General features: G+C 44.7%; 1 long non-coding RNA gene and 1 pseudogene across 1 annotated transcript; one reads left to right on the plus strand and one right to left on the minus strand.

Moving 5' to 3' along the window:
- Nucleotides 1-13,764: 13,764 nt before the first annotated feature.
- On the minus strand, nt 13,765-16,969 carry LOC129625707 (uncharacterized). The gene is made up of 3 exons (XR_008701586.1): nt 16,673-16,969; nt 15,891-16,302; nt 13,765-14,455 (listed from the first exon to the last, which is right to left on the minus strand). It is a non-coding gene; the product is annotated as an uncharacterized LOC129625707 (long non-coding RNA).
- LOC129625706 (alpha/beta hydrolase domain-containing protein 17C-like) lies at nt 16,551-17,678 on the plus strand (annotated as a pseudogene).
- The last annotated feature ends 5,020 nt before the right edge of the window (nt 17,679-22,698 follow it).

Raw genomic sequence — 22,698 nt, forward strand, 5'->3', positions numbered from 1 at the left:
CATTCAGGGACTCTTATGGGGCTCTCCCTCTCGCTCTTTTCCTCTCTTGCTTCTTTTTCCTCTAACTCTCTGTGAACAGGCAAGTGATTATGGAACCAATTGAGAAACTCTGGCCAGGGTTACTCTCTGGCATGTTGCAAAGACCCTACATCACACTGCACCCCAATAACTGGCACCCAAGTGGATGAGGGTGCCTTTCCCCCTTGTCTTTTAAGCTGAGGACCAGAACAATTAAAATTGCATGTTCATTGTACTGTGCTATGCTCAGTCGTGTCTAACTCTCTGCAGCTTCATGGACTGTAGCCCACCAGGCTCCTCTGTCCATGGGAATTCTCCAGGCAAGAATACTGGAGTGGATTGCCAGGCCCTCCTCCAGGGGATCATCCCGCCCCAGGGATCAAAACCAGTTCTCCCACATTGTAGGTGGATTCTTTACCAGCTGAGCCACCAAAGAAGTTGTCAGGAACTTAAAAGCCGTTAGGGTGACCACCACTTATCCCATGACAGGATAAGGGGATTATGGAATGGACCAGGCTATTAGAAGTTCTGTTACTAGCAAGAAAACTTCTGTGCAATGTCAGACGCACATTGGTTCAAGCAAGCACTGAGCCCACTTCCCTTGGCCACTGCCTTCCAGGTAGGACTACAAGGCAGATTCCTCAGCCTGTCTTCCCTGCTACTTTCACTTTGCCTTCCTCATTCCAAATTTAGCCTAGGAGTTGTTTCTGAGTCATCGCAAAGAGTGCCTTCCACATTTCAGGAAATCACCATACACCAAGTCACGTTGGTCTGGGAACCTCTTTTCTGTCCTTGCCTGCCCTACCCCCCAGATGCATTTTCACACTGTTTGTGCCTAGGTGTGTGCCTAGTCTAGTTTGTGCCGCTCTCTGTAGTATGCTCAGGCAGCACCTCTCACGTCGGATGTGACTGTTGGGACAGTTGGCCATTTGTGCCATTAGATGTACAGGGTCTCAGTTGCACACAGAGGGTATATTGGGACAGTTGGGACGTCTTCTGTGGCCAGTGAACTCTCAGTACCCCCATCCTAAGAATGGGCTTAGGTACATCTCAAGAACCTCCCTCAGGCTCCCCCCTCTAGGCTGTATTCTCAGGAACTGGAAAAAAATTGACCCTGAAAGTCTTAAAAAGAAGAGACTTGTAGTCTTTTGCAATGAAACTTGGAGTTGGTACGAATTGGGGAACCAAGAAAAATGGACTCTTAAATTACAACACAATCCTCCAACTTGATTTCTTTTGTCATTCCTTATGCTCAAACCCTATGACACTCGGTCAGAATCCGAATCTGAGGGACTCACATTGCCTGTGTCTTTCTATTGCCACCCTATCCCCTCAACCCTCCTTCTTTCTCCCTCTCCTTCATCCCTTTGGCCCAGGACTTTTTCCTGCAATCAAAAGCCTGAAAAAACTCTCCTAAACATTCTAAAAAATCCCCTTCTAACTTCCCTATCTCTCAGAGAGGTAGAGGGATAGAAAATGGGAAGGAAACCAAGCTTCCCCAACTTCTGCAAGTTCCCTTATTCCTTCAGATTCTTCTGATCAAACTAAGACCTCAGTTCCCGCAAGGGACAATCTCTGTTGGGACAACATCTTATCGGTCAGTCTGTCCTTGTCATCAAAGCCAATTTGAGCACTATTTGGTCTATATTTTAGCTATAGAACCATGAATATAAAAAAGGGAGATGAATTATTTGACACTGTATGGCCATGACGCTCTTTAGATTCGGGAGAAAACTGGTAAAAATGAAATCCTTTTAAAATTGCAAAACCTGTTCTTTTTGCATGTGCAGTTAGAAAAAGCTGACTTGTTAAATTCTTTTCTGGACTAGGAAATAGCCTGAAATTGACTCATAGTATCCTTGAGATACACAACCCACTCTGCCCGAGACTTCAGCCTTGGGCAAATTGGTAGAACTTCAAGCCAAGAAACAAAAAATAAAAACAAAGGGACATTTTAAATCTCAAGTGGAAAACTACATGATATCTGTCTATCCGGATTTATATATGTCTCAGCGTGTGTCTTTGTCTTTGGATACTACTGCTAAGGTTAAAAGCTCTAATTTAATTGACCTAAAGAAAAGTAAGCACTTGCAAATCAAACAATTCTAAATTCAAGAGAAATTAAACTAAATGAATTTCAGGTTCACATGAACTGGGAAATAATCAGTATTAAATTAATACCTGGTATTAATGCTTGTCTGTTAATCTAATTAATATAGACATGTCTTAAGGCTCATCAATATTGAGTAATACTTTTATTGTGCTTAGGTTTAATGTAGACTAAATATGATCTTATTATATCTGTTACAAATTTGTCAGCAAAGGAAGTAACTCAATGTGAAGCAACTTTTAAAGAAAGAAAATGTAAATGAGATAAGAACTTTGGGTGATTTTTGTTTACCAATCTACAGAGTGCTGGCATAAAGGACAGTTCATGTTTGCTTAAGGAAAGTAAGATGTATGTTTTTAATAAAGAGGTATAAGAAATGGAGTTACATTTTATTAAGGGAAAAGGAAGTAAGTCTCACAGGTGGCTGTTTCTGAATGGACAAAGTGGTGGATACAGAAAGTGAAAAAAAAAAGTTTGTGGAATGTGGACCCTGAGAAAAGTTTTCTAAGACATTGAACTGCCTTTGAATATTTTTATTGCAAATAACTACTATTTCACTGTGAATATAAGCTTGTAACAGACTGGAATTTGGTTTTCTCTCTTTGTTAAGAGAACAAAATTTTCTTGGAATGCAGCTTTTGATAACAGACTATGTGAATTTCTTTGCCTTTAAGTGATTTCTATTTGTTTTTTTAAATCTTTTGTTTGGTAAAATAAATATCATTTCATAATGATCTATGAATACTATGGCACAGATAAAACTCATTCTGCTTCTACAAACATTAACCCCTCTTTGTCAGTCTTTTGCTATGCTGATGTCCTTGAAACATGGCCACAGTCTGTTCCTAAATCAGGGAATTTAGAATCAGTAAAAAATGGCTGTGATTAAATAGTCAGGGCTATTGTTGTAGCCACGCGTTCTGGGAAACAAACTCACTCAGAAGGACAATGCAGATAGTGGAGTGCAGCTTATTACACCGGCAGGCCCAAGGCAGAGTCTCCTCTTAGCCAAGGACCCCGACCAGCATTTGTGAAAATCTTTTGCAATGAAACTTGGAGTCGGTACGAATGTGTACGTGTCTGAACACACCACTCCAAATTCCTTGAGACTTACATAAACCAAGGAAAATACAATCCCAATAACCCCATCATTCACGTGCTATGTGCTCATGTGCTCAGTCAAACAGTTAGCCAATAATCAATAAACCCGAGGTTACCCTCCGATTGACACAGAAAAATTTATGGCCTGTCTGGAGGAAGGGGTGATTAGTGTATGTTTTCTCTTAGGCGATGAGTAACCTAGATATGATCTTCAAGATTCCTCTGTCTGGAGGGGGTCTTATCCTTCCTTCTGTCGTTGTTTTCATAGGCACTAAACACAGTGTTCAGAGTCCATTGGAAAGGTGGCCGAGCATGATCAGCATGAACAGGCCTAAGATGGAGTCCAGGCCCTATGAATTCCTTCTTCATTCTCCCCTCTTGATACTCTTAACTCATATTATGAGCATCATTCATAGGGATATATTGCACCCTGGCTCTCTGACCACCAATTTGGGAGAATGACATCAACCTTTGGGTTACAGAATTCATAATATATTGTAAAATTCAGGGTCCACAAAGCAGAACTATCAAGACAACTACAACAGTGGTAAATATAGTTTTCCACCAATCGCCCTTCACCCAAGATAGGACCGAAGTCCAGAAAGGAATGTTTTCATTTGGCATTGCTTTTACCTGGTTTTTCATGTCATCTAAAGCAGTCGATACATTGCCAGACAAGTCAGGAATGTATACATAACATTCAGCCTTAATTATAGCACAGGTCCCTCCTTGAGCAGCTGTGAGTATGTCCAAAGCCATTCTATTATGAATTACCGCTTTTCTCATTTGGATTTGCTCTTCATTTAAGGCTTGGATGGCTTTTGTTCTATCTAGGAGGGCCTGTTTTGTGAAATTAGTCAAGGCCTCTACTTTAATCATGATATCTGTTGTCCCTATAGAGGGTACGAATAAGGCAGCAATATACTCATACCATTGAAACACGGATCTTGTCCACCTAGCATGTAAATAAGGTAGATTTACCGGGGCTACTGGGGTAGATTTACAAGAAGTAGGTTAGGCTTTTGTTACACTGGCTTTATATCAAATGTAACCCCATGACCCAAGTCTATTGACTGTAGGTCTTACACCAAGAGAGCAAGGAGAGGTTATGATTGGCAAGAGAGAGGAAAGTCTCTTTTTGTCATTCCAGAAAAGAGCAGAGTGGTTTAAAAATCTCCTTGGCTCATAGCTAAAAAATAGCTCAGAAGATATGCCATAAATCAGTATATCTGTGATTTCTAAATAAATGATACCAATGATAAGTGCTCTGGGTAATTAACAGATTTTTCTAGACTGGAGAGCAAAAAGTCAGTCTAGGAAAAACTATAGATTTTTCGTTGTGAACAAAAAATCTGAAACATCCTGAGAAGAGTTAAGTTAGGATTTAGCTCCTCAAAGAACCAAGGTCATGTGACAGATGGAAGACCTCATACCAGAGCTTGATTTGGGGAAAGTTGAAAAGTCCAGAGAATGGAAGATATACTCTACTGTTTAACCAGCAGAGTTTCAATTAGGCTGGTAAGTAGTTTACTTACTTACTTTTAAAACCAGATTGTGAAGAGTCCTATTTTGTTTGGAGGAGTAGACTAATGAAATGAAATCTGTATTTTAGGAAATGCAGTTAGGTGACAGCTGGTGAAACTCACTTTCAGAAACACTGTGAGAAAAGAGAGAACTCAAGTAGGATAAAATGTTCATGGTATGACATAATAGATTCTAGCCCCAAAATGGCAGCTCTGAGAAAGAAGAAAGGCGATAGGAGGCGTGAGAATGGACAAGACTATTCAGACATTATAAGAGCAAAGACTATGTAACTGAAAACAACTTGTTTTATTTAAATTATTATTAAAAACTGACCTAAGCCAAAAAAATAAAATAAAATCTCCTTGGCAGAGTGGTGACACCCACCAAGGAAGTCCATCCATCACTGACAGAGGCATAGCCCTACATATCCAGCAGTTGGAAGTGTTGTCGAAGTCTGCGTAGGAATGTGCCCATGAGATGAAAACATTGTCCTGAGTTGAAACGGAAGTTAAATTAAAAATCACGTTGATGAGGCCAAGCAGCAGGAGTTGATTGTGCAGCTTCATCCTGAAGGGGCTCATCCAGGATCTTCTTTTCCTTCTTCTTAAGGATGGTCTTAGTCTCCCGAGGGTCAGCGGGGTCCCTCTGTGCAGTCCACTCAGTGTTTTTTGGGTCTGCGTGGTATGTTCTCTTCACCTTCGTATGATGGATCCAAGGGACAATACCTGCAACTTTACCTGCAGTAGGGGTAGTTAGAATAACATAAGGGCCCTTTCACCAAGGGGCTAGCAAATCATGTTTCCAATCTTTGACCCATACTTGGTCACCAAGTGTAAACTCATGAATCTGTTCCCCAAGGGGGAACAGCACCCTTTTCTTGTACAAACTTAGTTACCCGATTTATTACCTTACCCAGTTCCATCCGCTGTGAAATCCTATTCCCCCTTACCTGAGGCAAATTTTTTGACACCTGTTTTATTATGGGAGGGGGGCCTCCCATTCACAATTTCATATGGAGAATAGCCTTGGGACTGTGGGGTCATCTTGAGTCTGAGCAGAGCCGTCGAAAGCAAGTCCACCCAGGAGCAGTCAGTCTCTATGATCCACTTGGAGAGTCTCTTTAATGTCTGGTTGGTTCATTCCACCATCTCAGAACTCTGGGCCTATATGCAGTGTGCAGTTTCCATTTGATGTTTTAAGTTTTGCTTACTTGTTGTAAAAGCCGGGTCATTGTCTGAACCAATGCTGGTAGGAAGTCCGAATCTGGGAACTATTTCCCTAAGCAGGCACCGGGCTACTTCTGATGCTATTTCAGTTCAGGTAGGAAAATCTCCTACCCATCCCGAGAACATACATACCATGACCAGCAGGTAACGGTAGTGTCGGTGAGGTTTCATTTCAGTGAAGTCCACTCCCAGGTGTTCAAAGGGCAGCATGCCTTTCAGCTGAATACCCAGAAGTTTTTGTCTGAATACCTGAGAGGCAGCATTAACCTGTGAGCAGGCAGCATGCCTAGGTGGGTCGCTTGGTGTGTTTGGCTTACCAGATTGTGTGCCAGCTCCTCCGGTACCAATAATTTGCCACTTGGCAATTCCCACCATCCCTTTTAAGTCTTGATGGCCCCTTCCACTTTGGCTAACCTGACAGCCATTGTCCTTGTTTTATCAGGCTAGTGCCATCAGTATATAGGACCCAACTAGGGTCTGGAACCTTGTGTCCTTCTTTAAAACAAACCCCAGATACCTTACCTCCTCCTTGCAGATCTGTGCCTTCTTCTTCGACACCTGGTAACCTGCTTCCATCAGCAGCTGGAACAGTGCTTTTGTCCCTTCCCAGCATTTTTCCTTGGTCTCGGCAGCCAGCAGCAGGTCATCCCCATATTGTAGGAGCCAACATCCATACTCTTCCAGATGGAATAAGTTCAGGTCAGAAGCCAAAAACCAAGAAGCCAAGGCTTCCCCAAAGATGGCTGGGGAGTTCTTAAACCATTAAGGGGGAGTCCAGATGTGCTGTTGCTTGGTGCCCCCGACTGGATCTTCCAATTCAAAGGCAAAGATGGGCTGTGACGCTGGGGCAAGGCGTACACAGAAGAAGGCATCCTTGAGATCTAGGCGAGTATAAACTTTAGTCCTCGGCGGGAGGAGGCTAAGTAAGGTATAGGGGTTTGGAACAGTGCGGTGTAAAGTCACAGTAGCCTGGTTGACTAGCCTGAGATCCTGTACAGGCCTATAGTCCTATCCTCCTTCCTTTTTGACTGGCAGGATCGGCATATTCCAAGCCGACTGGTACTCTACTAGAATGCCTGCATGTTTCAATCTATTGATGCGGGGCAGTATGCCAGCCCAGGCCTCTATCAGTAGCAGGTACTGGCACTTTCTAACCGGGATGGTGCCTGGTTTGAGTTCTATTATCACTGGGGCTTGATGTCTAGCCAGCCTGGAGGGGAGGGGGGTTTGTCTTTCACCCAGACCTCAGGGAAAATTGAGTTAGCTCTCTCTCACGCTCTTCCGGCCCACCTGGTTCTTCCTTCGGAGGTTCATGCCACCTCCACTCATCTTGGGGTGGTATTGAGAGAGAGAGCAAATAAGTCATAATGTCCATCCGGAAGGTGGGCCTCTCCTCAGGGGAGAAAGTCACTTGTGCTCCTAGTTTGGAGAGCAAGTCTCCTCCCAACAGGGGTACTGGGCACTCAGGAATGTAGATGAACTCATGAATCACTTGGTGCTCCGCCCCCTCTGACATTTTCTGGGCTGGCAAAACGATTTAATCATCTCTTCTCCCAATACCCCAGTTACAGCAGTAGTCTTTTTGGACAGCGGTGCCACAGGTTTTGTTACTACCAACAGTTCTGCTCCTGTATCCACCATGAAGTCAATGCTTTGGTCCCCCACTTTTAAGGTTATGATGGGCTCTCAGGGACCTGATACTCTGCGCCCTGGCAGCCCTATTTAATTTCCAAGTCAGCAAGCCCCACAACTGCGGGAGCTTCCTCTTCCTTCCGTGCCATAGGGCATTCATTCTTCCAGTGGCCAAAAGCTCGGCACCAGCGCACTGGTTTGACTGTAACAGGGCCAGGGGCCTCCGCTGGGACCGGTTGAAGGACTTTCCTGTCCCTGGGGCAAAGGAGGTTTTCCAGAGGGCCCGAGATAGACTTTCCCAGAGCAGCAGCTAGCATTGCAAATCTCTTGTCTGTTCTCTTTCGTTCCCTCCAGCTTTCTGGCAGAGGGCAGTCTCTGCTTAATTCCAACGTCTCCCTCCCCTTCTTGTCAGTACTCACCGGGAGAGACCGGTATAGCTTGGGCGGTTAGGCTGGAGCTGGATCCTGGAAGTGCTGGCAAGAGGCTTCTGTCACCGGGATCGGAGCCTGCCGAGGTGACAGCTCTATGACCTCGGGAAGAGCTGGCGGAGGAGCAGCGGCTGATGCAGGACTTCACCTGGCCCTGGATCGGGCATTAAGGCGGCCTCCAATCCTGGTGGAGCACTGAGGCAGGAGCGTCATTATCCAGTATGGAGGAGGGGTCAGGTCAACCCGACCAAATCCTGTAGAATTTCCTTTTTTATCATCAGTCAATTTCTGTGCCATTAATATTTTTCCCTTTCCCTTCTGGATACAAAACCTTGTCCAAGTAGGAGGGTCTTGAGCTAACCCTAGCCATGAGTCAATATATGGATATTGATCCAGGTGTCCCCGCTCTCCTACTGTATAGACTGCTTCCACTATTTTTAAGTTCATGGTGTTCTCTGATGGCCATCCTACTCCCATAGGCGGCCATTAGACCTCACAGAGTATGTGGAGGCTGTTAGGTTTCATCTTCACCCCATAGTCTCCTCCTAATCCCTTCTTAAAATTTTTAATCATGCCCTCCAATACAGTTGCCTTAGATTCACTTCCTCCCATCTTCCTTACCTTCTCGGACCTTCTTCTACTTTTCCTTTTTGTTCTGTCTACCAAATTCTCAGTAGCCTATGTACTTCTGATATTTCCACTCAATGACACTTAAATTGCCATTCTGCCTCCTTCCTAATTGGGGTGAGAAGAGCCTTACCTGCCAGATCCCAGAGGGAGAAGGGGGATCGGCGTGCCTTCACCTGCCAGTGAGCACAGCCAAACCAGAAACCGCGTGGTCCAAGACTGTTTCTCCCTTAAAGTCCATTCTGCCTTGGTGGGCTTGATCAGGTGCAGATGAAAACACAGATGGGTTAAATATCCCATGTCCCAGGCCATCTCCGGGAAAGCTGATGCATACTCATTCATATATCCCCTTCCTTCTAGCCTAACAATTCCGAGGGGGTCAAGAATTTCACAGCAGACGGGACACCTCCTGGGGGAGGGAAGAATATGAGCATATAAGGACCAGTTTCCTATGCTAAAAATCCCCTGGTGATCGCTGGTAATAATTTTCCCTGAGACAGCGTGGACACACCTCCTAAATGACCTTCACAAATTTCCTTCCTAAACCGTAGCACACTCGTCGACCTGTGTACCAAGCAATCGCTGCTGCCTGCCTATTCCAGGCCCCTGTGGGTCCGTGCCCCTTCTAGTCCCTCCCAGGGGGGTGATCAGGCCCCCGCTTCTGCCCTGCTGGGTGGGTTCCTCCCCACCTGAATGCTCAGTTCCCTTGCTGCCATTCACTACCTGCCAAAGTGAAGAAACTGGGCATTGAAAGGCTGAATTCTTCCAGAGGGGTGAGGCGCCTTCCCCCGTCTAGGAGATTCAAGCCACAAATGAGACCTGTCTCCTCAAAGTGAGGAGTTTCCCGGCCAATGCACCAAATGTTGTAGCCACGTGTTCTGGGAAACAAACTCACTCAGAAGGACAATGCAGATAGTGGAGTGCAGTTTATTACACCCGTGGGCCCAAGGCAGAGTGTCCTCTTAGCCAAGGACCCCGACCAGCATTTGTGAAAATCTTTTATACCCCATGTGTACGTATCTGAACCCACCACTCAAAATTCCTTGAGACTTACATAAACCAAGGAAAATACAATCCCAATAACCCCATCATTCACGTGCTATGTGCTCATGTGCTCAAACAGTCAAACAATTAGCCAATAATCAATAAACCTGAGGTTACACTCCGATTGATACAGAAAAATTTATGGCCTGTCTGGAGGAAGGGGTGATTAATGTATGTTTTCTCTTAGGCAATGAGTAACCTACATACGATCTTCAAGGTTCCCCTGTCTGGAGGGGGTCTTATCCTTCCTTCTGTTGTTGTTTTCATAGGCACTAAACACAGAGTTCAGAGTCCATTGGAAAGGTGGCCGAGCATGATCAGCATGAACAGGCCTAAGATGGAGTCCAGGCCCTATGAAGTCCTTCTTCACTATCGGAAATCCAAGAAAGTTGTTTGGCTTTTCCTAGCTCCCTGACAAACTTTTTTTTATTTGATGAAATAAAGCCTTTACTGACTTCAGGATGTCATAAAAGAAAACATGTTAATAACTATTTGTGATACATCAGCAGAGTGGAGGCATTTTTGCCTTTAAGCCATGAAGTTATTCTTTAGAGCTGACACCCATGGGGGAGTTTACTCTGTGCCCTGCTGGGTGGAAAAACCACAGGCTTAGGTTGCAGATAGATCCAGATTCAAATCCTGTCTCCAAGTTACTGTGTGGCCTTGGGAAACTTACCTAAGCTCTCTGAGCCTCAGTTTTCTTAACTACTGAGTGTAAGAAGTAACAACTATCACGAAGAATTATGAGGGTTTGCTAAGATATGTTACAGAGTCCAAGTTCATACCACTCACTGCATGTTGTTCAGTCACTAAGTTGTATCTGACTCTTGTGACCCCATGGACTGCAGCACACCCAGGTTCCTCTGTCTTCTACTATCTCCCAGAGTTATCTCAAGTTCATATCTGTTGAGTTGGTGATGCTATCCAGCCATATCATTTCTCATCCTTCCCTGTCTGAATGGCAGGCCAATAAACAGATGAGTACTGGGGCAAGGAATAGCAACTTTATTTAGAAAGCCAGCAGATCAAGGAGAGGGCAGACTCCTATCCCAAAGAACTATCTTGTCTGAGTTAGAATTCAGCCTTCTTTTATACTCAGAGGGGAGGGAGCAAAGTTGAAAATTTCTGGGTTCCAGTTACCTCCTCTGTGTGTGTGTGTGTGTGTGTGTGTTAGTTGCTAAGTTGTGTCTGACTCTTTGCAACCCGTGGACTGTAGCCTGCCAGGCCTCTCTGTCCGTGGAGTTCTCCACGCAAGAATACTGCAGTGGGTAGCCATTTGGGCTGTGTTAATTTCTTCCTTCCTGTAGCTATTCACAGGTAGGCCTGGTCAAGATGTTTTCTGTGAGTTAAACAAAGGTATTTTAGCTTAATGCTCATTCCTTTGGAGGCAGGGTTCCCAGAGATGTGCCATTATGCATAATTTAAGCTTATAGACCACATTCCTTTAATGATTAACTTGCAATAGAATACAAAGATTCTTCCTGTTACAGGTATTACACTTAAAGCTTCCAGTCCAGTGCCCCCAGCTTTCCTTTTACCTTTCCCTCTTTTCTTTAAGGTCATCAGCTCTTGCTGAATTCCTAGTCTTCTGCTCTGTTATTGTCTGGTAACAGGAAATGTATGTTACAAAAGCATCTCCTTCCTATGCTCCACAGGGGCCTTGGAAAAGATGGTCAGGCAGAGGAGTTCTGAGTTTTCTCCTGCTGAATAAGAATCTGCCTTTGTTCTGCTGGTCCTTTATTAATTTCAACAATTTCTATCGAATGCCTGTTCTAGACCAGGCTCTTTACCAGGCTCTCGGCTACAGTGGGAACAGGGCACCCAGGTTGATTCTTGGAGGTGTGTCAGCTAGGGTTCCTGTTCGCTGGGCTGGGTATCTTCCATTTCCCCTCCAGATCCATCTTCACCTCTCTATCTGTTCTGAAAGGCTGACCACATCACAGGCTCCCTTGCTGTCTGGCATCTTGTTGGACTCAGCCTCCGGCCCACTGGGGAGAGCTCAGAGACAGGGAGATGAGTGAGGTTGGAGGTTTGGATTCTTCTGGACTGCCTCCCACCCCCCAGAAAGCCACAGCTCCTTCTAAATCATCTTTCTCTAATTTCTGCACTTTTAACCATTTGAATCTCATCGCCTCTTGGGTTTAGGGTCTTAAGTTACTGCACCGTCCCCTGTGCTTTCCTCACATCTACACTTTTGAATAAAACCTTTTCAAGTACCTCCTATTGATATTTGAGTCATCTTGATTTGAGAAGTCCCTCTGTTTTCTGCTGGAGTCTGACTCAGTTGCAAATAATAAACATCCACGCTGGCTCTGATGTACATTAAGAAAGGAGAATTGCTCACATTCAAAACATTCACTGAATTTCTATTCTGTGTGAAATTCATGGTGGTATCTATTGAGAGTTGAATTGTAGTTAAAGGTTTCTCCATGTTGATTACATTCAAAAGAATTTTTTCCAATATAAAATCTCTGATATACCATGAGGTGTATAACTTTTTTTTTGAAAAAGGTTGTCCATGATGATTACATTCATAAGGTTTCTGCCCTGTATGAATGCTATGACACTCATGAGATGTGACTTCTGGCTCTAGGCTTCCCACTTTGATGGTGTTCACAGGACTTCTCATTCTGGTATGGATCCTTGTTTGGTTAAGAGGTGAGCTACCATTGATTCCTCCCCAACCCCAGATTCATTACTTTCAGAGCAGATGTCTTCACAGGGAATTCCAAGGTGTATGATGAAGTTTGAATTTTGACTGGAAGCTCTCACTCAGTGGTTATATTCAGGGTTTTAATTCAACATGAATGAACCAGGACAGAACCATCTTTCATCTTTGTTACAAGCAGATGACTTCATCCATGTATAATTTGCCTCATGATCCACCACATCTAGATTATGATTCAAATTCATTCTAAGTGCATCACATTGATGGGGGATTTATTTTTTAGAGAAGTAAGTATGGAGGTTAAACCAACAGGTGCATGCATGTGTGCTCAGTCACTTCAGTTGTGTCTGACTCTTTACAACCCTATATGCCAGAGTTCAGCTCCAGCAGCCAGGGATTCAACCTGAAGGGGTGAGCGGTGTCTGCGAGAGAGAAACTGAGGCAGCCTCTCAGTTTTCTTGGACTGCCTGTTTATTTCAAGCTTATGATTCTCTTTTATACTTTTACAAAAGCATTAGGTCAGAGGTTTGATATTTTAGTTCCCATGGACCCAGATTTATTTTTCTCCAAAAATCATTGTTGCCCCTCAAAAGGAGTTCCTTCCTCAGCGATTCTCTTATCTACTTTTTCTCATGTGTCCTTGAATACACTGTAACTCATGCTAATGTCTGGGCTGCATATCACATTCTTCAGTTTAATTCTTATCTTTCTAAGTCCTGTTTGCCCCTAGTATCCTAAGCTCACTATTTCTTAGAGAGGGCTTCTACCTAATAATATCTCTAAAGTCCCTAATTTCTATAAGCTATAGTAGAATATGCTAACACTACAGCAATCCTTAAATCTTTAGCTTCTAACTATTTTAATTATTCCTAAGCCCTAAATTCAGCAAACTCCTTTGCCATAAACTTTTCTCACAAATGGGCTTCAGATAACAATCCCTCCCATGGCCTCAAGCTGCAGCCTGTGTGCTCACCCTGGAATACTTTTTTGTAAAAGTCCTTGAACAAATGGCAGTGATTAACTTTATGAATTATTCTTTGAGCACAGCTGCAGAAGGCTTTATGCTCCTCTCAAAAACAATAAGCACCTTAATATTCTCTTCAGTCAACTCAGCCGAGGAAAGGGAAAAACAAGTCAGAATCACAAAGCCTAACTCCTTCATTCTGGGTCCATGCCTACAGAACAAAGGGAGGGGGTTTAGGGCCGTGCCTCTATTTTGTCAGTAATGCCTAACGCCGCTCCCGACACCTATGGACTGTAGCCTTCCAGGCTCCTCAGTCCATGGGATTCTCCAGGCAAGAATACTGGAATGGATTACTATGCCTCTCTTCAGGGGATCTTCCCAACCCAGGAATTGAACCTGCATCTCTTGCATTGCAGGCAGATTCTTTACTAACTGAGCCACCAGGGAAGCCCTCACACCAACATGTTTTCCAGCATTCTCACCTTGGTCTGGATTTTCCTGTAAGAGAACATGTCTGGGGTGGAAAGCTCACCTGTTCTATTGTCAGTCTGTCAAGTCATCATCTTTTCAAAAAAAGTCATAAGCTGTTCCTTATGAGTCTTTCAATATTATGAAGGAATAGACACATCTTCACAAATGTTTTTACCAGAAGGTGGGCTCCTTAGTTTTGCCATAAGGTGAGCTCTTTATATTACAGAAATCTCACATACAAATCTTTTCCCTCTCAGGTTCTGGGAGGGAACCTGCCAGTTAGCACCTACCTCACATTTCTCCCTCCTTTGTCCATAGCTTTCCTCCTTGTTTCAACTTACAGATCACATCTGGTTTGCTGTCTTTTTGTTTGTTTGTTTTTTGGATGAGCCACTTGACTTGCAGGATGTTAGTTCCCCCGACCAGGGATCGAACCTGTGCCCCCTGCATGGAGTTCTAACCACTGGATCACCAGGAAAGTCCTTGGTTTGCTGTCTTGGTGCTCAGTGGTGAGTAGGGTCTGTAAGTCCCCAGCATCGTGCCCCTGTGGTCAGCCATCTGTTCAGTCCCTGCTGCCCCAGGTAAAATTCATGGCCACTTCTGTAAATGTTGCCAATGCCTTCTATTTGGTCCTTTCAAAGTCTTCTTGGGAAAAATCAGAGAAGGTGGATTATTTGGCAATTTATTTATTTTTGCTTATCTTGTAGTTCTTTCTGTGTTAGTTCACATTTCTTATTAATGGCTATGGGCATTTCATAGCATTGATATGTCATAATTTATTCAAGCACTTGCTTGTGGTATCTCAATCACCTCATAATAAAAAATGATCATTTTATAATAAAAATAATCTGTTAAGGATTTTAAAGTTTAAGCCATTTCCAAAGGAAAAGCTAACATTAAAAAAAAAAAAGAAGAAAATTACCAATCCTCAAAGTCTAAAACGTTTAAGAATAGATTTTGATAAGATGGGCATACCTCTTTAATGGAAAAATCCAAACATCTGAAAATCCAAACTTCTTTTTCTGAAAAGAAAAAGACCAAAGTCTGTCTGAGTGTACATTTCTATGACTGGATAATAATTAGATGCTCAGTACACCAAAAACTTAACTAATGAAATTAAATGGGACAAGACATGATTGTTGCTCTCTGGGGGAAAAATTCCGGTAATTATACATTCTCCACCCAAAAAAAAGGCTGTCCTACACTGTGAAGCCATCGCCTGGGTCATTAGCTTAACATTAAGCCAGAGAAGTTCTGCCTTCAGTGTTTGATCCATTTCAAAAGCTACTCTGAGCACCTGGCACCTTCTTCTGCCACGTCCTGTACACACTATGCAGGGAATGAACCTCAGGAGCGTACAAACCAATGGAGCAAGTGAGCCCTTTATGAGTAAAGATGCTAAATCTGAAACACATGGTCCTTTTATCACTTGGAATCTGCAGCTTCCACCTCTTGTCAGGTGCCTGAAAAGCTGCCGGAAGCAAAACTTGCCAACTGAAAGCGTTCTTGGAGATGGGTTTAAGTGAAACTGGTCCTCTGTCCCTGACATCAGTGAAAGTGTAGGTGCTCCAGTGTCTTCTGGGGATGCTTTAGACTCTTGCTCATCCAGGTAGCTGGGTCATTGAGCAGTGCCCCTGGGACAGTGTGCATCACACCTTATTTACACGTCTATTCTTTTTGCAGGCTTCCCTTTTTCAACAACTTTGTTGTTGTTTAGTCACTAAGTCATGTCCGACTCTTTGCAACCCCATGGACTGTAGCCCACCAGGCTTCTCTGTCCATGGAATTTCCCAGGCAAGAATACTGGAGTGGATTGCCATTTCCCTCTCCAGGGGATCTTCCCCACCCAGGGACTGAACCCACATCTCTTGCATTGGCAGGCAGATTCTTTACTGCTGAGCCATCAGGGAAACCAGTTTTAACAATTTTATCTAGATAAAATCTACATACCATAAAATTCACCCATTCTAAGTGGGTCACTGAGTTTTAGTCATTTTGCTGAGTTGTGCAATGAGCTGTTTTTACTTCTAACAGATACGTGGGTTTTCTCCCCACACCAATCAGTTCTCCCACTTACTAGAAACCAATCAGTTCAGTGGCTTAGTCGTGTCGGTGGACTCTTTGCTACTCCATGGACTGCAGCACACCAGGCCTCCCTGTCCATCACCAACTCCGGAGTTTACTCAAAGTCACGTCCACTGAGTCGGTGATGCCATCCAACCATTTCATCCTCTGTCGTCCCCTTCCCCTCCTGCCTTCAATCTTTCCCAGCATCAGAATCTTTTCAAATGAGTCAGTTCTTCACATCAGCTGGCCAAAGTATTGGAGTTTCAGCTTCAGCATCAGTCCTTCCAATGAATATTCAGGACTGATTTCCTTTAGGATGGACTGGTTGGATCTCCTTGCAGTCCAAGGGACTCTCAAGAGTCTTCTCCAGCACCACAGTTCAAAAGCATCAATCCTTCGGCGCTCAGCGCCAATAGGGTGTCCTGCAAATCAATTCAATTTGTAGTTTGGTGCCTGGCCCGGCCGGCTGGGCCGCCGCTGACCTACCCCGGCTCCCAGCGCCACGCCCACTGGGCCAGCCCCGCCTCCCCGCACCCCACCGCCCGCCCCGGGGCCTGCCCCCGCCTCCTCCAGCCGCGCTCCCGGCCTCCCTCGCTCCCCAGCTGGGCCTGCTGGCCTGCCTGCCTGCCTGCTATGCAGGCGGCGGCGGCGGCGCGCTCCAGCCGCCCCAATGCCGGAGCCAGGCCCTAGAATGAACGGCTTCTCGCTGGGCTAGCTGTGCTGGCTCTTCTGCTGCCCGCCCTGCCCGAGCCCCATCGCCGCCAAGCTGGCCTTCCTGCCGCCCGAGCCCACCTACACTGTGCTGGCGCCAGAGCAGCGCGGCCCCGGCGCTCCCAATCCTCCACCTCCGCCGCGGGCAGCAGTCCGAGAAGGAGGGCGCGGGGTCCGGCGCGTGCAGCCTGCACCTGAGCAAGCCAGCCGACTGCTCGCAGCGCTAGCTGGAAGCGGTCGAGGTCTTCTCGTGCACCGCCGGGAACAACCAGCTACGCTGCATGTTCGTGCGCTGCTAGCTCTCCAGCCACTACACGCTGCTCTTCTCGCACGGCAACGCCGTGGACGTGAGCCAGATGTGCAACTTCTACATCGGTCTGGGCTCGTGCATCAACTGCAACATCTCCTACGACCTACTCCGGCTACGGCGTCAGCTTCGTCAAGCCCCCCGAAGAAGAACCTTTATGCCGACATCAACGCCGCGTGGCAGGCGCTGCGCACCCGGAAAAATCTGCATCATTGAAATGCACAAAACTTAGCTGTCTGCCTCCCAGCAACATCTTCTTGCTGTCTGTATCAGCCTGTGATGAGCTAGCTGCAGACACTAGCTTTTCCTGGTGTGCTCTGGTATCTTACCATCTTTGGAGCATGGATTGCCATATACGGCGTTAAGTCCCGAGAACGTCATCTTGTACGGCCAGAGCGTTGGGACGGCCCCCACGGTAGACCTGGCCTCCAGGTACGAGTGTGCTGCCGTGATTCTCCATTCGCCTCTGCATGGCGTGTGGCTTTTCCCAACAGCAGGAAAACGTACTGCTTTGACCCCTTCCCCAGCATTGAAAAGATCTCCAAAGTCACCTCTCCCATGTTAGTTATTCACGGCACAGAGGACGAGGTCATTGACTTCTCCCACGGCCTGGCCATGTACGAGCTCTGTCCCCAGGCCGTGGAGCCGCCCGGGGTCGAACGGGCCGGGCATAATGACATAGAGCTTTACGCACAGTACCTAGGGAGACTAAAACATTTCTCACGAACTTCCCAATTCCTGAAGACGACGACTTAACATTACCTCATTGACTGTGAGCACAAGTCCTCCATGTTACACATGCTTTCACTGGACGGCGGTCATGGCGTGATCACCACAAGGAAGCACCCAGCTTTTCCGGCATCCTCATCAGACAGCCGAGGACTTCTCGGTCTTTTGTATCCAGAGATTCTACCGACTCACACATCATGTTAAACGGAATAGTTGTAACTTCCAGCTTCATTGCCTTGCAGGGCGGGAATGAGAGCTGAGTTGGGGGACCACTTTCTCATGCTGTAGGAAAGGATGCTCACATCCCTTTCTCCACCTTACCCGTCACGTAGGATTCATTTACGCAGGACTCAACCTCTCTCCCTGGTGGGTTTCCCTGGTGGTTCTCCCTGGTGGCTCAGAGAATAAAGCATCTGCCTGTAATGCAAGAGACCCGGGTTCGATCCCTGAGTTGGGAATATCCCCTGGAGAAGGAAATGGCAACCCACTCCAGTATTCTTGCCTGGAGAATCCCATGGACAGAAGAGCCTGGCAGGCTACAGTCCACGGGGTCGCAAAGAGTCGGACACGACTGAGCGACTTCACTTTTTCACTTTCAACCTCTCTCCTCCTGTGTTCTCAGTATTTGACCTGCAGCTCTCTTTCAGCCACTGGATTCATGGGTTCAGTCTATTTGTGAAGCTGTGATTAGTTTAACTGGAAACCATTGTGATGAAAATTCCTTCATTTTTATTGACATGCCAATCTTTTCCCCCAAACAAATCAATTAAAGGGTAATTTACTGAAACTATGGTGATTGGCTTCATCAACTGGAACCATATAAATATAACTGGAATATTCTTAAACAAAATGAAACTTTTTTAAAGTGTAAATTTATTACACTAGTCCACAGAGTTTTAATATTTGGATTGTCTGGTTGGTCTAACAAAGAACCTAGCCAACTTTCCTCTTTGTAGGCTTTTTAAAAGTACTGTACATATTTGCAATCACATTGTGCACAGATTCCTATTCAGTAATTTTCTTCTGTCAGGCCACAGCAATGACTGCAGATTCCTTGTTTGTAATGTAAGTGATTGAATACATTTTGTTAATATGTTTTTATTCCTATGTTTTGCTATTAAATTTTTTATAACATTTCCAAGACAAAAAAATGACAAGTTTATGCTTTGAAAAATGTACGTAATTAAAATTTCACAAAACTAATCTTTTTAATTTAGGAGTTATTTGGGTTTTGACACTGGGGTTGCACCAACAGAAACGTAAGATGCTTAAAATTGTTACACTACTTCTGTTGGTTGGGGATTTGGGTTTGAGAGTTCTTCGGTTTTATTTAAAAACCTTTTTTTTTTTTCCCCAAATCTAAAAGCCTTAAATGTACTGTAAGCCTCCGATTGTTGTACAGCTGGGTTGCGGGTGACTGCCTGTTTGTGTTGTGTTGCCTGGATGCAACACAGTGGTTGGTCATGGAATAAAGACTACATGGATCTGAGAAAAAAAAATTTTTTTGTAAGAGTTTGTGCAGATCCCACAGATGCCAGGGCTCAGCCCCACAGACAGTCTTGATGTCAGACACCAGTCTCAAATCTCAGGTTGTCACTTGTACTTCCCACTGACAAGCTATACTTTGGGACTTCCTGCAACATCCCCCCCTCAGGTGTGATAACTCACTAGAGGGATTCAGAGAACACAGGAAAATACTTACTATGACTGGTTTATGGTAAAGGGTGCAACTCAGGAGCAATCACGTGGGCATAGGGGCAAGGTATGCAGGAGGGGTGCTGAGTTCCCAACCTCTCTCTGGGCATGTCACTCTCTCAACACCTTGGTGTTTTCACCAGTCTGGAAGCTCCCTGAGCCTTGACATTTGGAGTTTTATGGAGCATCCATTACATAGTTCTGATTGAGTAAATCAATAGCCAATACTAATTAACTCACTGTTAGCTCCTCTGTCCTCTCTGGAGGTCAGCACAACCCTCTGGTCATGCTTACTAGCCTCCTTCCTAAAGCCATCTAGACCACTCATCACCCCAGAGACCCCAAGGATTTTAGGAATCATGTCCCAGGAACCAGGGACAAAGACCAAATATTGATTTCTTATATCATATCCAGTAACACCACAATCCAGGGTTCAGGTATTTCTGTCACCCCAGTGAGATCTCTTGTGTCTTTTACAGTTAATCCTCATCCCTAGCTCCAGCTCCAGGTAACCATGGATCTACTTTCCATCTCTATGAATTTGTCTTTTCTAGATATTCTTGTATTAATGGAGTAATACAAAAATCTCATCTTTTGTGTCTGGCTTCTTTCACTTGGTATACTATTTTTGAGGTCGTCCATGTTATAAATGTAGTTCATCCCTTTTTATGGTTAGTATTTCATTGTATGAATGGGCTGCATTTTTGTTTATCCCTCTATCAGTTGATGGACATTTGGGTTTTTCCACTTTTTGTTGTTATTCAGTCCCCCAGTCAATGTCCAACTCTTTTTGACCCTATGGACTGCAGCAAGCCAGGCCTCTCTGTCCCTCACCATCTCCCAAAGTTTGCCCAAGTTCATGTCCATTGCATCAGTGATGCCATCCAGCCACCTCTTCCTCTGATGCCCTTTTCTCCTTCTGCCCTTGATCTTTCCCAGCATCAGGGACTTATCCAGTGAATCAGCTATTCGAATCATATGATCAAAATACTAGAGTTTCAGGTCCAGCATCAGTTCTTCCAGAGAGTATTCACATTTGACTGAATCCAGAGACTGACTGGTTTGAGCTCCTTGCTGTCCCAGGGACTCTCCAGCACCACAGTTTGAAGGCATCAATTCTTTGGCACTCTGCCTTCTTTATGGTCCAGCTTTCACAACCGTACATGACCACTGGGAAGACCATAGCCTTGACTATACAGATCTTTGTCAGCAGAGTAATGTCACTGCTTTTCAACACACTGTCTAGGTTTGTTATAGCTTTCCTACCAAGAGGCAAATGTCTTCTGATTTCATGACTACAGTCACCATCTGCAGTGATTTTAGAGCCCAAGAAGAGAAAACCTGTCATTACTTCTACTTTCCCCCCTCTATTTGCCATGAGGTAATGGGACTGGATGCCATGATATTAGTTTTTTTTTTAATATTTAGTTTTAAGCCAGCTCTTTCACTCTCCTCCTTCACCCTCATCAAGAGGCTCTTTAGTTCCTCTTCGCTTTCTGCCATTAGAGTGATATCATACACATAACTGAGGTTGTTGATGTTTCTCCTGCCTACCTTGATTCTAGCTTATAACTCATTCAGCCCAGCATTTCTCATGATATACTCAGCATATAGATTAAACAAACAGGGTGACAACAGACAGCCCTGTTATACTCCTTTCTCAATCTTGAAGCAATTAGTTGTTCCATACAGGATTCTAATTGGTTCTTTTCCACTTTTGGGCTACACCAAACAATGCTGCTAGAATATTTACATGAATAATATTTATTTTTAATAATAATAATCTGTACAGAGGAGAAAAGTTTCAAATGAAAGTGATATTTAGGTCATGATTCTTTGTTTTTTTTTTTAATTATTTTAATTGGAGAATGTTGTGGTCCTTTAATGGACCAGAACCTGGTGGTCCGGAGTTGACAATAAGAAAGCAAAAGAGAGAAAGAGGCTAATATTCCCTGGGTTATGCAGAGAACCAATAAAGCCCTAGGACAGGGCTTGTACTGCTCACGTAGGCACAGGGGCGTCCTCTTGAAGAGGTCTTGAAAGCCCGGGCAGGAAAGTGAGCTCAGCAGACTTCCATGCTCCAGAGAATTAGCCAGAGGGTGAGAGAGAGAGAGAAAGAGAGAAAGAATGACACTGGGACCCAAGTCTCTGGTGGAGCAAGGGCACTTTAATGATCTTTCTGTACGTATATATAGGCTGTTGTACAAGGAATTTCTTTTGACAATGATAGAGATCAGAAAACCAAACATACAGCAACCGCTACCAAGGAATTAACAATGGTCATAAGGTCAGAAGACAATCCATACCTCAGGAAAGAGGGTCGTGACTAGGCAGTTTTGTCATAAGGAGAAGTTTACTGAAGGAAATCCATGCATGCATTCCATCCCATGACCTCAGTCCTGGGAGCAGCATGCAGCTCCACTCATTCCTGTTACCAGGAACTGATAAGGAACAGAGGATTTGTGAGAGACAGATAACAGCACACAGGAATCCTCCTGTTAAACATTCCCTGACAGGAGAATCATTACTTTACAATATTGTGACAGTTTTTGCAAAATATCAGCATGAATCAGCCACAGGTATATATGTGTCCCCCCTATCGTGAGCCCCTCTCTCACTTCCCTCCCTACCCTATCCCTCTGGGTTGTCCCTGAGTGCCGACTTGGCTTGCTCTGCTTGATGTGTCAGTTCATACTACTGTTTTAAGTGTTAAGATGCTATTTACATATATTTCTGTCTGATTCATAATACTCATCCACTCCGTTAGTTCTTAGGAGGGCCATGGCCCAGAAAATTTAAAGCTGCCCCCTCTTGGTATTGCAAAACCAAAGACAAGACTAGGGATAAGAGACAAGCAATTCAGCAAATTAGCTTATGCAAGCCCTGAATGTTAGAAGCAAAGGACTAGAAAAAGCAAACTGTAGATTGGCCTGATACAAAATGAAGTCTCTTTTCTGGCATGTATATTTGTGTTTTTGCATAGGGTCTTTTAAGGATATTTGAGAAGTTTAGAATGAATGTGCTAAGAGTCACTTGAAAATATGTTGCTGTTGTTTAGTCACTAAGTCGTGTCAGACTCTTTTGTGGCCCCATCAACTGTAGCCCACCAGGCTCCTCTGCCCATGGGATTTCCCAAGCATCAATATTGGAGAAGGGCCATTTCCTTCTCCAGGGGACCTTCCTGACCCAGGGGTTGAACCTGCATCTCCTACATTGCAAGTGGACTCTTTACCACTGAGCCACCTGGGAATGGCAACCGACTCCGGTAGTCTTGCCTGGAGAATCCCATAGACAGAGGAGCCTAGTGGGCTACAGTCTATGAGGTCACAAAGAGTTGGACATGACTGAGTAGTCAACTAAGCAGGCAGGCATATAG

The sequence above is a fragment of the Bubalus kerabau genome, chromosome 13 (assembly GCF_029407905.1).
Source record: "Bubalus kerabau isolate K-KA32 ecotype Philippines breed swamp buffalo chromosome 13, PCC_UOA_SB_1v2, whole genome shotgun sequence".
NCBI lineage: Eukaryota > Metazoa > Chordata > Mammalia > Artiodactyla > Bovidae > Bubalus > Bubalus kerabau.